General features: G+C 43.6%; 1 protein-coding gene across 1 annotated transcript in view; it reads right to left on the bottom strand.

The window, feature by feature from the left end:
* The window catches only part of BCAR3 (BCAR3 adaptor protein, NSP family member), a 220,015-nt gene extending 207,463 nt beyond the window's left edge, over positions 1–12,552 (bottom strand). Inside the window, exon 1 of the mRNA XM_061121343.1 lies at positions 12,537–12,552. The gene's annotated coding sequence lies outside the window, so the exon portion shown is untranslated. The remainder of the gene's footprint in view (positions 1–12,536) is intronic.
* Between the last annotated feature and the right edge of the window lie 661 nt (positions 12,553–13,213).

Genomic DNA, 13,213 nt, shown 5'->3' with positions numbered 1-13,213 from the left:
GAGTGCCCAGGAGGTGGGCAGCCAGAACTCTCCAAAGATTTACGTGCCCAGATGAATTTTCTTTATGACTATAGGAATGCTGGTCACTCCTGCTGCCTGGGCCACTGAGCTCTGTCCAGAGAAAGCCCTGACTTCTGGGGACACCCAGCCTGAAGCTGAGCATGCCTGCCTGCCCACACGTCCCTCCTGTCCCCTCTCTCCTCCGCTGAGCCCTCTTCAAGTTGTTTAAATGACCTCAAGGGCTCCTTCATTTTGAGGATATCAGCCATAATCTGACTGTGATAAATGGATTGTGCTGGCTCTTTCTAAGTCTCTGTTGGAGGTTTCCAGGGAATTTCTCTAGTGCTTATCTGATCAACTGGGGGCAATTCACTAAGCTCCCATGTAATGGAATCTGCTCTGAGCTTCAAGACATTGAAACAAAGACACGTAGACAAAGATGGCTGAGATAGAGATTCCTAGTACCACAAAGGCTATGAGAAAGAGAAAGATCTTAGTACAGAATGTATAGCCACAGGGGTAGGGGAGGAGCAGGTACTTCAATCCTAAATGGCAAGTGTGCCACAGTGTGCCTGCTTTTCTAACTAGCTGGCACATCATTGTTTTAGAAGCAGTGATTCTGAATCTGGTACAAGACTACCAAGAGTGATCAAGTTAAGAAAGATCCACACCGGGCCTACCCACACAGGATGGAAACTGGGCAGAAGAAAACAAGGCAGTGAGAAAGAATTTTTGCTGTGTAAGAGTTTAGGCTTGGACTTCCCTGGTGGACCAGGGGTAAAGAATCCGCCTGCTAATGCAGGAGACACGGGTTCTATCCTTGGTCTGGGATGATTTCACATGCTGCAGGGCAACTAAGCCTGTGCACCCCAATTCCTGAGCCCGTGCTCTGGAGGCTGAGAATTGCAGCGACTGAACCCTGTGTGCCCTAGAGCAGCTGCTTCACAACAAGAGAAGCCCGAACACCACAACTAGAGAGTAGTTTCCACGTGCTGCAACTAGAGAAAGCCCGCGTGCAGCAATGAAGACTCAGCACAGCCAAAAATAATTTAAAAAGAGTTTAGACTTTTTGAGGTTTGAACCATATACATATATTACTCCTTTATAAAATAAAATGGAAAAAATCATACAAAGTTAGATTTACCCATTTTGAAAAAATAAATATAACATCCAATGCAACATTTAGTTAGGCAGCTCTTCTGAAATTAGAGGTTATAAAAGTACATATTTAAGCTCCAAGCCCCTTCATTTGTGCTCTGCCTTAGTCTAGGGACAGGGACATTGTGGGGCTGGGATTGGCTGAGGTCAGGCTCAGTGACCATCAACATGACAGGTGGGACTAAGTGGTGAGCAGGTGCCTGCCTGCAAGGCTGCAGCTTCAGAGTCAATGCCAAGGCAGTGATTAGTGACCCTGTTTGCAGCAGATAGGAGGGGATCTGAAGAAGCCAAGTGTCCAGGTGGGAACGCCTGCCCAAAAGGTGAGTGAGGCTGGAAGGATGGGAACAGCCACAAAAAGAGATGTGCAGATAGGAGGAAATAGAGGGGAATCTGTGCCAAAACATGAGGTAAATCGAGAGACAATGCACTCTGGTGGGTTTCAGCTGAAAAGCGTGGTGTAGAAACCTCCACAGCCCACAGGAGCAAGCCGGCAAGTCAGAGAGGCACTGGCCATGCAGACTGAGCTCAAAGACATCTAGGGGAGAAGCCAGGAGAAACCCCACTGCCCAGGGAAAGAGGAGGACGTGCCCAAGCCTGGTGAGTGGAGAAGTTAAAATAGAGCCGAAAGAGTGATCTGGACACCCAGAGGGAGGATGCATAAACAAAGCAAGGGGTTACTGTGCAGAGGAGAATGGTTTATCCTGAAAAGTCAGCAGCAGTGAGAGTTTTAATTTCAGCCGCAGCCATCCCAGAACCCCTTGGGGAGGCAGCCCAGAGGAAGGCTGGAAGGGCTCTTCGAGGGCCTCTTCTTTCATGGGGATAAGGTATCTGGCAGCCTCTAGAACAGGACTCTGCCTGGGAGACAAGCTGCTTTCCCTTGAGTCATAAAATCCCTTCTCTGGGCCCCCAGGGGCACTAATTTTGCAGTATGTCGCCCAAAGGGACCAAGTAATTACGGGTGAAAACCATCCCTTTTAGCCCAAAGCTATTGCCTCTCCCCCTGCTCAAGGACAGCAGGCTGCAAGACCTGAGCGCTGCGTGTCACCACACTGGTCCCCAGGGGCCTCTGAGCGCTGGCTCAGACAGGCCCCGGAGTGTCCAGGGCTCTGTGGGGTAAGATCAGCGCGCACACTTCCAAGACAAGCAAAGAGAGCTAGCTCTATAATTTCCTGACACTGAGGGAGGAGACAGAAGGAGCGCAGACCGGATAACTTCCCCAAAAGCCCAGCTGGCAAGCACACCCACACTGTGAGGTTGCAACTCCCTGAACTAATTAAAAGGCAGAGCAATGAGAATGTCTGAACTGCTGCATAAGCATCTCTTGGGGAAAATATGTTTACGGTATTGCATACCCAGGGCTCCCCCTTCACATCCCAGAGCCAAGCCAGACATAGGTGACTACAGTTTAGAGCTGAATGTATGTGTTTGGTGGAGTAGGAAATGGCAACCCACCCCAGTATTCTTGCCTGGAGGATCCCATAGATAGCGGAGCCTGGTGGGCTACAGTCCATGAGGTTGCAAAGAGTTGGATGCAACTGACCAACTGAGCACATGTGTGTAGGGATGTGTGGGCATGTGTGTGATGGGTGGTTAAGAACTCAGGCACAGAGAATTATATTGTGTGATGGGAGACAGTCAAGGCAAGCTACCATCTTCCTTCTGATTCCCCTCAAGGATGGAAAAATAGGTAAAGGTCTTTTTTTTTTTTAAATTTTTTATTAGTTGGAGGCTAATTACTTCACAACATTTCAGTGGGTTTTGTCATACATTGATATGAATCAGCCATGGATTTACACGTCTTCCCCATCCCAATCCCCGCTCCCACCTCCCTCTCCACCCGATTCCTCTCGAAACATCCCACCCTCGCCTTCTCCCAGAGAGTTCAAAAGTCTGTTCTGTATTTCTGTGTCTCTTTTTCTGTTTTGCATATAGGGTTATCGTTACCATCTTTCTAAATTCCATATATATGTGTTAGTATGCTGTAATGTTCTTTATCTTTCTGGCTTACTTCACTCTGTATAAGGGGCTCCAGCTTCATCCATCTCATTAGGACTGGTTCAAATGAATTCTTTTTAATGGCTGAGTAATATTCCATGGTGTATATGTACCACAGCTTCCTTATCCATTCATCTGCTGATGGGCATCTAGGTTGCTTCCATGTCCTGGCTATTATAAACAGTGCTGCGATGAACATTGGGGTGCACGTGTCTCTTTCAGATCTGGTTTCCTCAGTGTGTATGCCCAGAAGTGGGATTGCTGGGTCATATGGCAGTTCTATTTCCAGTTTTTTAAGGAATCTCCACACTGTTCTCCATAGCGGCTGTACTAGTTTGCATTCCCACCAACAGTGTAAGAGGGTTCCCTTTTCTCCACACCCTCTCCAGCATTTATTGCTTGTAGACTTTTGGATAGCAGCCATCCTGACTGGCGTGTAATGGTACCTCATTGTGGTTTTGATTTGCATTCCTCTGATAATGAGTGATGTTGAGCATCTTTTCATGTGTTTGTTAGCCATCTGTATGTTTTCTTTGGAGAAATGTCTGTTTAGTTCTTTGGCCCATTTTTTGATTGGGTCATTTATTTTTCTGGAATTGAGCTTCAGGAGTTGCTTGTATATTTTTGAGATTAATCCTTTGTCTGTTTCTTCATTTCCTATTATTTTCTCCCAATCTGAGGGCTGTCTTTTCACCTTACTTATAGTTTCCTCTGTAGTGCAAAAGCTTTTAAGTTTCATTAGGTCCCATTTGTTTAGTTTTGCTTTTATTTCCAATATTCTGGGAGGTGGGTCATAGAGGATCTTGCTGTGATTTATGTCGGAGAGTGTTTTGCCTATGTTCTCCTCTAGGAGTTTTATAGTTTCTGGTCTTACATTTAGATCTTTAATCCATTTTGAGTTTATTTTTGTGTATGGTGTTAGAAAGTGTTCTAGTTTCATTCTTTTACAAGTGGTTGACCAGTTTTCCCAGCACCACTTGTTAAAGAGGTTGTCTTTTTTCCATTGTATATCCTTGCCTCCTTTGTCGAAGATAAGGTGTCCATAGGTTCGTGGATTTATCTCTGGGCTTTCTATTCTGTTCCATTGATCTATATTTCTGTCTTTGTGCCAGTACCATACTGTCTTGATGACTGTGGCTTTGTAGTAGAGTCTGAAGTCAGGCAGGTTGATTCCTCCAGTTCCATTCTTCTTTCTCAAGATTACTTTGGCTATTTGAGGTTTTTTGTATTTCCATACAAATTGTGAAATTATTTGGTCTAGTTCTGTGAAAAATACCATTGGTAGCTTGATAGGGATTGCATTGAATCTATAGACTGCTTTGGGTAGAATAGCCATTTTGACAATATTGATTCTTCCAATCCATGAACACGGTATGTTTCTCCATCTGTTTGTGTCCTCTTTGATTTCTTTCATCAGTGTTTTATAGTTTTCTATGTATAGGTCCTTTGTTTCTTTAGGTAGATATACTCCTAAGTATTTTATTCTTTTTGTTGCAATGGTGAATGGTATTGTTTCCTTAATTTCTCTTTCTGTTTTTTCATTGTTAGTATATAGGAATGCAAGGGATTTCTGTGTGTTAATTTTATATCCTGCAACTTTACTATATTCATTGATTAGCTCTAGTAATTTTCTGGTAGAGTCTTTAGGGTTTTCTATGTAGAGGATCATGTCATCTGCAAACAGTGAGAGTTTCACTTCTTCTTTTCCTATCTGGATTCCTTTTACTTCTTTTTCTGCTCTGATTGCTGTGGCCAAAACTTCCAACACTATGTTGAATAGTAGTGGTGAGAGTGGGCACCCTTGTCTTGTTCCTGATTTCAGGGGAAATGCTTTCAATTTTTCACCATTGAGGGTGATGCTTGCTGTGGGTTTGTCATATATAGCTTTTATTATGTTGAGGTATGTTCCTTCTATTCCTGCTTTTTGGAGAGTTTTAATCATAAATGAGTGTTGAATTTTGTCAAAGGCTTTCTCTGCATCTATTGAGAGAATCACATGGTTTTTATCTTTCAATTTGTTTATGTGGTGTATTACATTGATTGATTTGCGGATATTGAAGAATCCTTGCATTCCTGGGATAAAGCCCACTTGGTCGTGGTGTATGATTTTTTTAATATGTTGTTGGATTCTGTTTGCTAGAATTTTGTTAAGGATTTTTGCATCTATGTTCATCAGTGATATTGGCCTGTAGTTTTCTTTTTTTGTGGCATCTTTGTCTGGTTTTGGAATTAGGGTGATGGTGGCCTCATAGAATGAGTTTGGAAGTTTACCTTCTTCTGCAATTTTCTGGAAGAGTTTGAGTAAGATAGGTGTTAGCTCTTCTCTAAATTTTTGGTAGAATTCAGCTGTGAAGCCATCTGGTCCTGGGCTTTTGTTTGCTGGAAGATTTTTGATTACAGTTTCGATTTCCCTGCCTGTGATGGGTCTGTTAAGATCTTCTATTTCTTCCAGGTTCAGTTTTGGAAAGTTATACTTTTCTAAGAATTTGTCCATTTCTTCCAAGTTGTCCATTTTATTGGCATAGAGCTGCTGGTAGTAGTCTCTTATGATCCTTTGTATTTCAGTGTTGTCTGTTGTGATCTCTCCATTTTCATTTCTAATTTTGCTAATTTGGTTCTTCTCTCTTTGTTTCTTAATGAGTCTTGTTAATGGTTTGTCAATTTTGTTTATTTTTTCAAAAAACCAGCTTTTAGCTTTGTTGATTTTTGCTATGGTCTCTTTAGTTTCTATTGCATTTATTTCTGCCTTAATTTTTAAGATTTCTTTCCTTCTGCTAACCCTGGGGTTCTTCATTTCTTCCTTCTCTAATTGCTTTAGGTGTAGAGTTAGGTTATTTATTTGGCTTTTTTCTTGTTTCTTGATGTAAGCCTGTAATGCTATGAACCTTCCCCTTAGCACTGCTTTTACAGTGTCCCATAGGTTTTGGGTTGTTGTGTTTTCATTTTCATTCATTTCTATACATATTTTGATTTCTTTTTTGATTTCTTCTATGATTTGTTGGTTATTCAGAAGCGTGTTATTTAGTCTCCATGTGTTTGAATTTTTAACAATTTTTTTCCTGTAATTGAGATCTAATCTTACTGCACTGTGGTCAGAAAAGATGACTGGAATGATTTCAATTTTTTTGAATTTTCCAAGACTAGATTTATGGCCCAGGATGTGATCTATTCTGGAGAAGGTTCCGTGTGCACTTGAGAAAAAGGTGAAGTTGATTGTTTTGGGGTGAAATGTCCTATAGATATCAATTAGGTCTAGCTGGTCCATTGTGTCATTTAAGGTTTGTGTTTCCTTGTTAATTTTCTGTTTAGTTGATCTATCCATAGTTGTGAGTGGGGTATTAAGTCTCCCACTATTATTGTGTTACTATTAATTTCCTCTTTCATACTCGTTAGCGTTTGCCGTACATATTGTGGTGCTCCTATGTTGGGTGCATATATATTTATAATTGTTATATCTTCTTCTTGGATTGATCCTTTGATCATTATGTAGTGTCCTTTTTTGTCTCTTTTCACAGCCTTTATTTGAAAGTCTATTTTATCTGATATGAGTATTGCGACTCCTGCTTTCTTTTGGTCTCCATTTGCATGAAATATTTTTTTCCAGCCCTTCACTTTTAGTCTGTATGTGTCTCTTGTTTTGAGGTGGGTCTCTTGTAGACAGCATATAAAGGGGTCTTGTTTTTTATCCATTCAGCCAATCTTTGTCTTTTGGTTGGGGCATTCAACCCATTTACATTTAAGGTAATTATTGATAGGTGTGGTCCCGTAGGTAAAGGTCTTAAGCAGCACCACAGAGGAATTTATGTGGCCATTGGTTGGGGGACCCTCCATCATATAAGGAGACATTGCAGTATCTCAATCTCTGGGAGGTGTTTTTCTCTCTAAGTTTAACCACTTTTTATTTGAGTTTAACCTTGCTAGCAGCCAGAATGGGCCAAATCAACATTAAGAGTTTTTTTCTGCTTTCTGAATCTATGAAAAGAAAAACTATTTCTAATTTTTTCCTCATAATGACACTTAATCAGGTTTGGAAAATTCCCCTGGTGCTGAAAGTCTGAAGCACTTTCTTATCTGCGGACTGGGGGTCCCAGAGGGAGCCCAGTCAGCAGGGTCCCTTCAGGAGCTCTGTCCATCTCAAGGTTCACTGGGAGTTATTTGATGAGGATATCGAGAACATAACTGAGCTACAAGATGCCAGATTAAATTCTGACATCCAAAAAGAGAACAGGGGCAGCATGCCCCCCATCTCTTTCCTGGGGAGGCCTCTGGTGGGGCCTGGGCTTTATACTAGTACAGTGATGGATTGCACTGTCCAGGCTAATGAGAAAGAAAGAAGAAAGACTTTTGCGCAAGATGCTGGGAAGTGTCTTAACCGTCCCTTGGCCCAGATTCCACTCGGAATCCATCCCAAGTCTTTGGCAAAAGAAAATTTTAAGTTGAAACAGCAAGAGAGCCCTTTGAAGCATCTCAAGAGTTGTGACCTTGGCGGGGGAGAGCCTGCCCCATCCCAGGTGGGCACCGCAAAGCAGGTGCAGCATCAGGATCGGCAGAGGCAGTGATGGTCGATGCAGGCCACCTGCAGAGGAAAGTGTGGCTCTGACCCCGGCCTCAGGAGACCTGCTGCTGCTGCTGCTAAGTCACTTCAGTCGTGTCTGACTCTGTGCGGCCCCAAAGACGTCAGCCCACCAGGCTCTCCCATCCCTGGGATTCTCCAGGCAAGAACACTGGAGTGGGTTGCCATTTCCTTCTCAGATGCATGAAAGTGAAAAGTGAAAGTGAAGTCACTCAGTTGTGTCTGACTCTTAGCAACCCCATAGACGGCAGCCCACCAGGCTCCTCCGTCCATGGGATTGTCCAGGCAAGAGTGCTGGAGTGGGGTGCCATTGCCTTCTCTGCAGGAAGACTTGAATTGTCACTAAAAACTGTATGAGGCCCCTGGGACTCTGTCAGGTGAAAGCTGGGCTGTACCTTCAGCAGGGTTGGAGTTTCAAGCCCATAGAAATTCAGTAGGGAGGGAGCTCAGAGTGTAAGATATTTTTGTTTCCACTCTGTTACCCCTTTCTGACTGTGTCCCTCAGACAGGCAACAGGTGGGGAGGTATTTTATACACGGATGGTATGTAAACTGACAACATCCCTGTGAACACATCAGAAGACATGAATTACCTGTCTTCAGAGAAAAAGAAACGAATGATTCAAAGGTTATTGATAATTTATCCAAACTCCATTTTGTGGGTGGACTATCCATAAGCAGGCAACTGTTGGGAAGGGAGGTTGTGGGTGTAAACCCCACCACACCCTCATTTTTCTAGATAATTAACAAATTGTTTCAGGACCACAGACAGCAGCAGATGAGCTCCAGCTAGGTCCTCAGCCCACCCCACCCCAATCTGGTTCTTCTTTGCCAATGGTTGTCATCTCTGGTCCTTTACACCCCACTCAGGCTCTCAGCGGAAGCTCTGAGGACCTTCTGATGAGGTGCAGAGAATAGCTTAAGGCCACTACCCTGTACCTTTAGCACCAAAATGAGAAATCAGTTGTCTTTATTGCCAAGTCCTGTCCTCATCCAATACTAATAACACTAGGTAATGCTTATTAAGTATATCCATGTTCTGTATCCTCATTTTATCCTTACAACTCTATAAGGTTAATTCTATTTTTACATCCATTTTATAGATGAGGAAACTGAGTCACAGAAAGAGGAAGTGATTTGTCTGAGGTCACAAAGGAAATCTGGTTCTTGAGTCCATCTCCATCGCCACTCTGCAGTGATGTGTTCTTGAACTTAGATGCAGGATGAAGGCAAAATGGTAAGAAACATGAAACTTTGTAGGCCAACTTGGCCCGTGAAGTCATCAGGGACCTGGAAAAGCCATCTGCTGTAATGCCTTGGACTTGGGAGTTCTGTTTCCTATTAAGATTCTGTCTCTTAGTATCCTTCAAAAATTAGGGCAGGTTATATAACTTCTCTGTGCAGCTCTTTCCTTCCCCAGTGGAACAACTAAGTGGACCTGGCATCATGGGTGGATCTGGAATAGGTAAAATATGCTGAAGCTGTTAAGGAAGAGAAGTCAGGAATTAGAATGTCTGTTCAGTTTTGTAAAGCGTGTGGTCTTCTGGCCTAGATGAGAGAATCACTGACTTTTAGAACTTTCAGTGCTTGCAGATCTTGGAGCCTATGTTCAATAGTATTGGGATGAATGCTTCATCCAACACAAGTATCCTTCTAGCTACACTCCTGAGACAGTGCTGGGGCCCTTCAGAGCCAGGAGGCTCTTTAAGTCACCTAGAAGCCATCTTTTGTCTGCAGGGCATCCTTCCTCCACCAAATGTACCCAAACAGTCTCATAGCAGTCTCTACTGCTGCCGTTTACATTGCACCATGTCTGCCTTGCTCCCACCAGAATCTAACCCTGCCCTCTGGAGAGGCTTGAGTAAATCAAATCCCACTGCCCAAGGCAGTCCTGGCATGAAGGTGAGCTCTGATGCTCTCTTTTCCATGCTAAACCATTCCACCTTCTTCAACTTACATTAACCTCATTTCTACCACCCTCACCATCCTTATTACTCTTCTCTGAGTACACTTGGTTTGTCAATTGTTCCCCCAGCCTTCCGTTGATTCTCCGAATATTTCCTGAGTGCCTTCTGTGAAGAGAGCAGATGCTGAGAATGCTAGAAAAAGCATAGTCTCTGTCTTGAGGAGCCCACTGTCTTGGGATAGGAGGGTGGAGTACTCTTAAGGAATTGCAATATAGTGTGGGAAGTGCTATGACAGGGGTAAACCCAGCGGACTCTGAAAGCCCAGAGGCTGGGGAAGCTGACAGGTGGAGAGGTGTGTGTGTTTGCTGGAAACTGCACTCTAGAGGGGGGAGAGAGGGAGAGGAGACCAGTTCTGGGAACTGCTTGTGGTTTGGAACTACAAGACTAAGGGTTGAAGGTTGTGGGTCAGTGGGGGATAAGAGATAGGCTTGAGATCAACAGGGGTCAAATCATGAAGGCCATGGTATGAGACTATTCTGAGGGTAATAGGGAGCTCCTGAAGGTTTGTAAGCAGGAGGGTAACACAATCGAATTTAGTTTTTAAGAATGACTCTGATTTCTAAGTTGGAGAGTGTATTGGAGGTAGATGTGAAACGGGAGGCAGGTGATGTCATTGCCAGCTCAGAACAGAGCACAGCAGAACTCTGACCTCTGACCTTATTCTGGAAGCTGAGTTTCTACGGAAGCTGCCTGCAAATGCGAACTATACTGGTAGCCACAACTCACTCCTGTTTCATGTTCAGGGGTACAAACCTTTTCAAAAGGAACAGTAATGTTAGCTTTTTCCCAGCATCTATCTTTGCAGACAACTTTTTAAGATTTAATCTCATCAGTTCAGCCCCTCCTTTAGGATTATTGAAATCTTTGTGCATCTTAATTCAACTCCTTCATCTTTATTTAAGGGGAATACTGAAGGACTTGCCAAAGGGCACGTGGGGTAATTAGTGGTGGAAACAATGCTGAACCCCAGTTTCCTGACTCCTAAGCGAGGCACCCTGTTATTCCACCTCTCTAGGAAACTGATCTGTTTAGAGAAACTAGAATCCAGATTGACTAGCAGTCACTTACATGAAAGAACAGGTCTTAACTTACAGGCCCCAAAGGCAGGAAGGGGAGACCCTATACCCTTTTCCAATATTACCTCTTATTGACTAAAATAATCCCTGAGTTAGAATCTACATTCGACAGGGATGGCATTACAGGTCTTCAGACAGCTGAAGATCACAGCTGTTCAAACCCAATCATCCAGGCACTTGACAATGTCAAAAAGCTTGAAAGAATTTCACAGAGTGAAAAAAAATCTTACAAGCTAATGAATGCTTAACAAACGCTTCTCTCTGGAACTGAACTAGTTCAGATTGTAAAAGCTGTTCAGGGAGACTGGACAGGTGATGGGAAATGGGACACCCTCTGTGGGGGAGACGGGGAGGGAGCCAGCGCACAGAAAGCTTCCCTGGATGAATGCCTGGAGAATGAGGGTCCTTCTCAATTAGGACCTAACCCCTTGGTCTCTGACAGATTTCTTACTGGAGCCCATGAGACCTGGAGACTGGTTTCCTTGGGCCCTGTGTATTAAAGCCTCTGACCCTCAGTCCTGAGAACCTGCACAGACAATGTGCAGAGCCCTGTGCCCAGGCTATCCTGAGACCAGCACACCCTAGGTTGGTCCATACCCCCTACCCAGCACCACACCTTCATTAGCTCTCTTCCTCTTTGTTTACTTTGCCTGGATGTTAATGCTTTACCACTTTTTAAAACAGAACTGACCTCTACTTCTAACCAGCTCATCCTGCATCTCCTCTGAGAACTCAAAGGACCTCCACCCTTTCCCCAGACTCAACCCTCTCCCCACAATCTCATCCCTCACTTGAATCCACACCTCAAGTTCCACTAGAGCAATGCTTTCCTACTATCCCCTGTTGTGAAGCCAAATGCCATTATGTAAACTTCAGACTTGTCAGATGAGCAAGCACTTTACTGCTCCCTTCCCAACAAACATATGCTTATCTTTGAATAACTGTAGATCAGCCAAATTTCATCAAGGTAGTTAAGAGCAGTGAGGAACAATTCCAAAATTGGGATTGTTCAATTCCACTCTTCAGGGAGAGATTGTAAACAAACCTTTTATCTACTTTTCAAATAACAGACACCATAAGTATTTTTTTTTTTTTTTAAAGAGGAGAAACAAATCAAGTCATAAGCATTTTGCTCTGAGCCCTGATCTTATTATCTAAGCTGGAAAGGAAGCCCCACAGTCTGGACTGAGATGTTGACCATATCCCCAACCCTTTCCCTGTGGTCAACAAAACCCTCTTCAGTGAAGCTTCGGCCTGAGCTTATCCAGTTTGAGATGAGAAGCAAGAGCCTCATTAAAGCCATCAACTGGAGAATACTTTTTTAAAAGAGCATTTTCTATAGCATTCTATCTGGTTTCTCACACATCTTCAGTGACACCTGAAAAGCTTTGTTGAAGTGAAGTGTATTTGTCTGTGTCTGGGTTACTCAAATTGCGTCTCTTCTCTGCCAGGAAATTCCAATTTCTGGCAAGAGATGCCCACATGAAAAGAAAGGGCTCGCTGACACAGAGGACTTCCAGAGGATTAAACACAAGCCACAGTTGTTCTTTTTTTAAAAGAATGAACTAAAATAAAAGCTTACTCTGCTCACCCACACAAAATGCTGTTCTCAGAGAGGACACAGTACTAACTGCTCTTGGCCTCAGAGACATTGTCTACATTAGCATTTAGTGTCTTAACTTTAAACACCAACTGAACCACTGCAGCGTGCCGGTGAGTCTGCGTCTAACACGCCTCAGCCCCACCCCTCCGGAGCCAGCACACTTACCTAACGACACGATGCAGAGGCTTCACCTCTCCTGGCTGGGGCTTCAAACACGAGGGGACTCAGGGGGCATCCGCTTTCAACCACAGAGCCGGGGGTGCTGGCGTCTTCTCTTCTAGGGAGCCAGGCGCACTCCTGACCACCCAGCCGCTGGGGAATCACAAGGTGATACCGTCAGGTCTGGAAGGTTTGCCGAGCGATTGCTTCATACCACAGGGTGCTTCCTGCCCCCAGCTAAAAGAATGAAGGAGGGGTTTCCTTCAGAAATGCAGATTTTCAACAAAATTCCTTTTCTCTGTGTGTACAAGATGGTGCATTGCAATATTATCTGTAAGAGGAAATAACTGGGAAAAAATGCTGCCAACTGGGGACTGAAATAAATGATGAGATTTCCATGTACTGCAACAACAAAAAAGAGATTCTGTATTTGCTGCTAAGGTCTCTAATGTATACTGCAAGGTGAAAAAAAAAAAAAAACCCAACAGATAGTACTTGCAGTAAGGCCCAATAGCATTTATTTTTGTATATGCTTAGAAAAAATGTGTAGAGCGATTCACAAGAAACTTGGAATAGCGGAGACCCTGGGGAGTAGAACTAGGGCAGGAGTGATCTGACTTTTTGGCTCATTTTAGATTTTCTTTTTTACCTTGTGTATACACTTAGTACTCTTACAATAAAAG

Source organism: Dama dama, chromosome 20, assembly GCF_033118175.1.
Source record: "Dama dama isolate Ldn47 chromosome 20, ASM3311817v1, whole genome shotgun sequence".
Lineage (NCBI taxonomy): Eukaryota > Metazoa > Chordata > Mammalia > Artiodactyla > Cervidae > Dama > Dama dama.
This window is presented reverse-complemented; position numbering and strand designations above follow the sequence as displayed.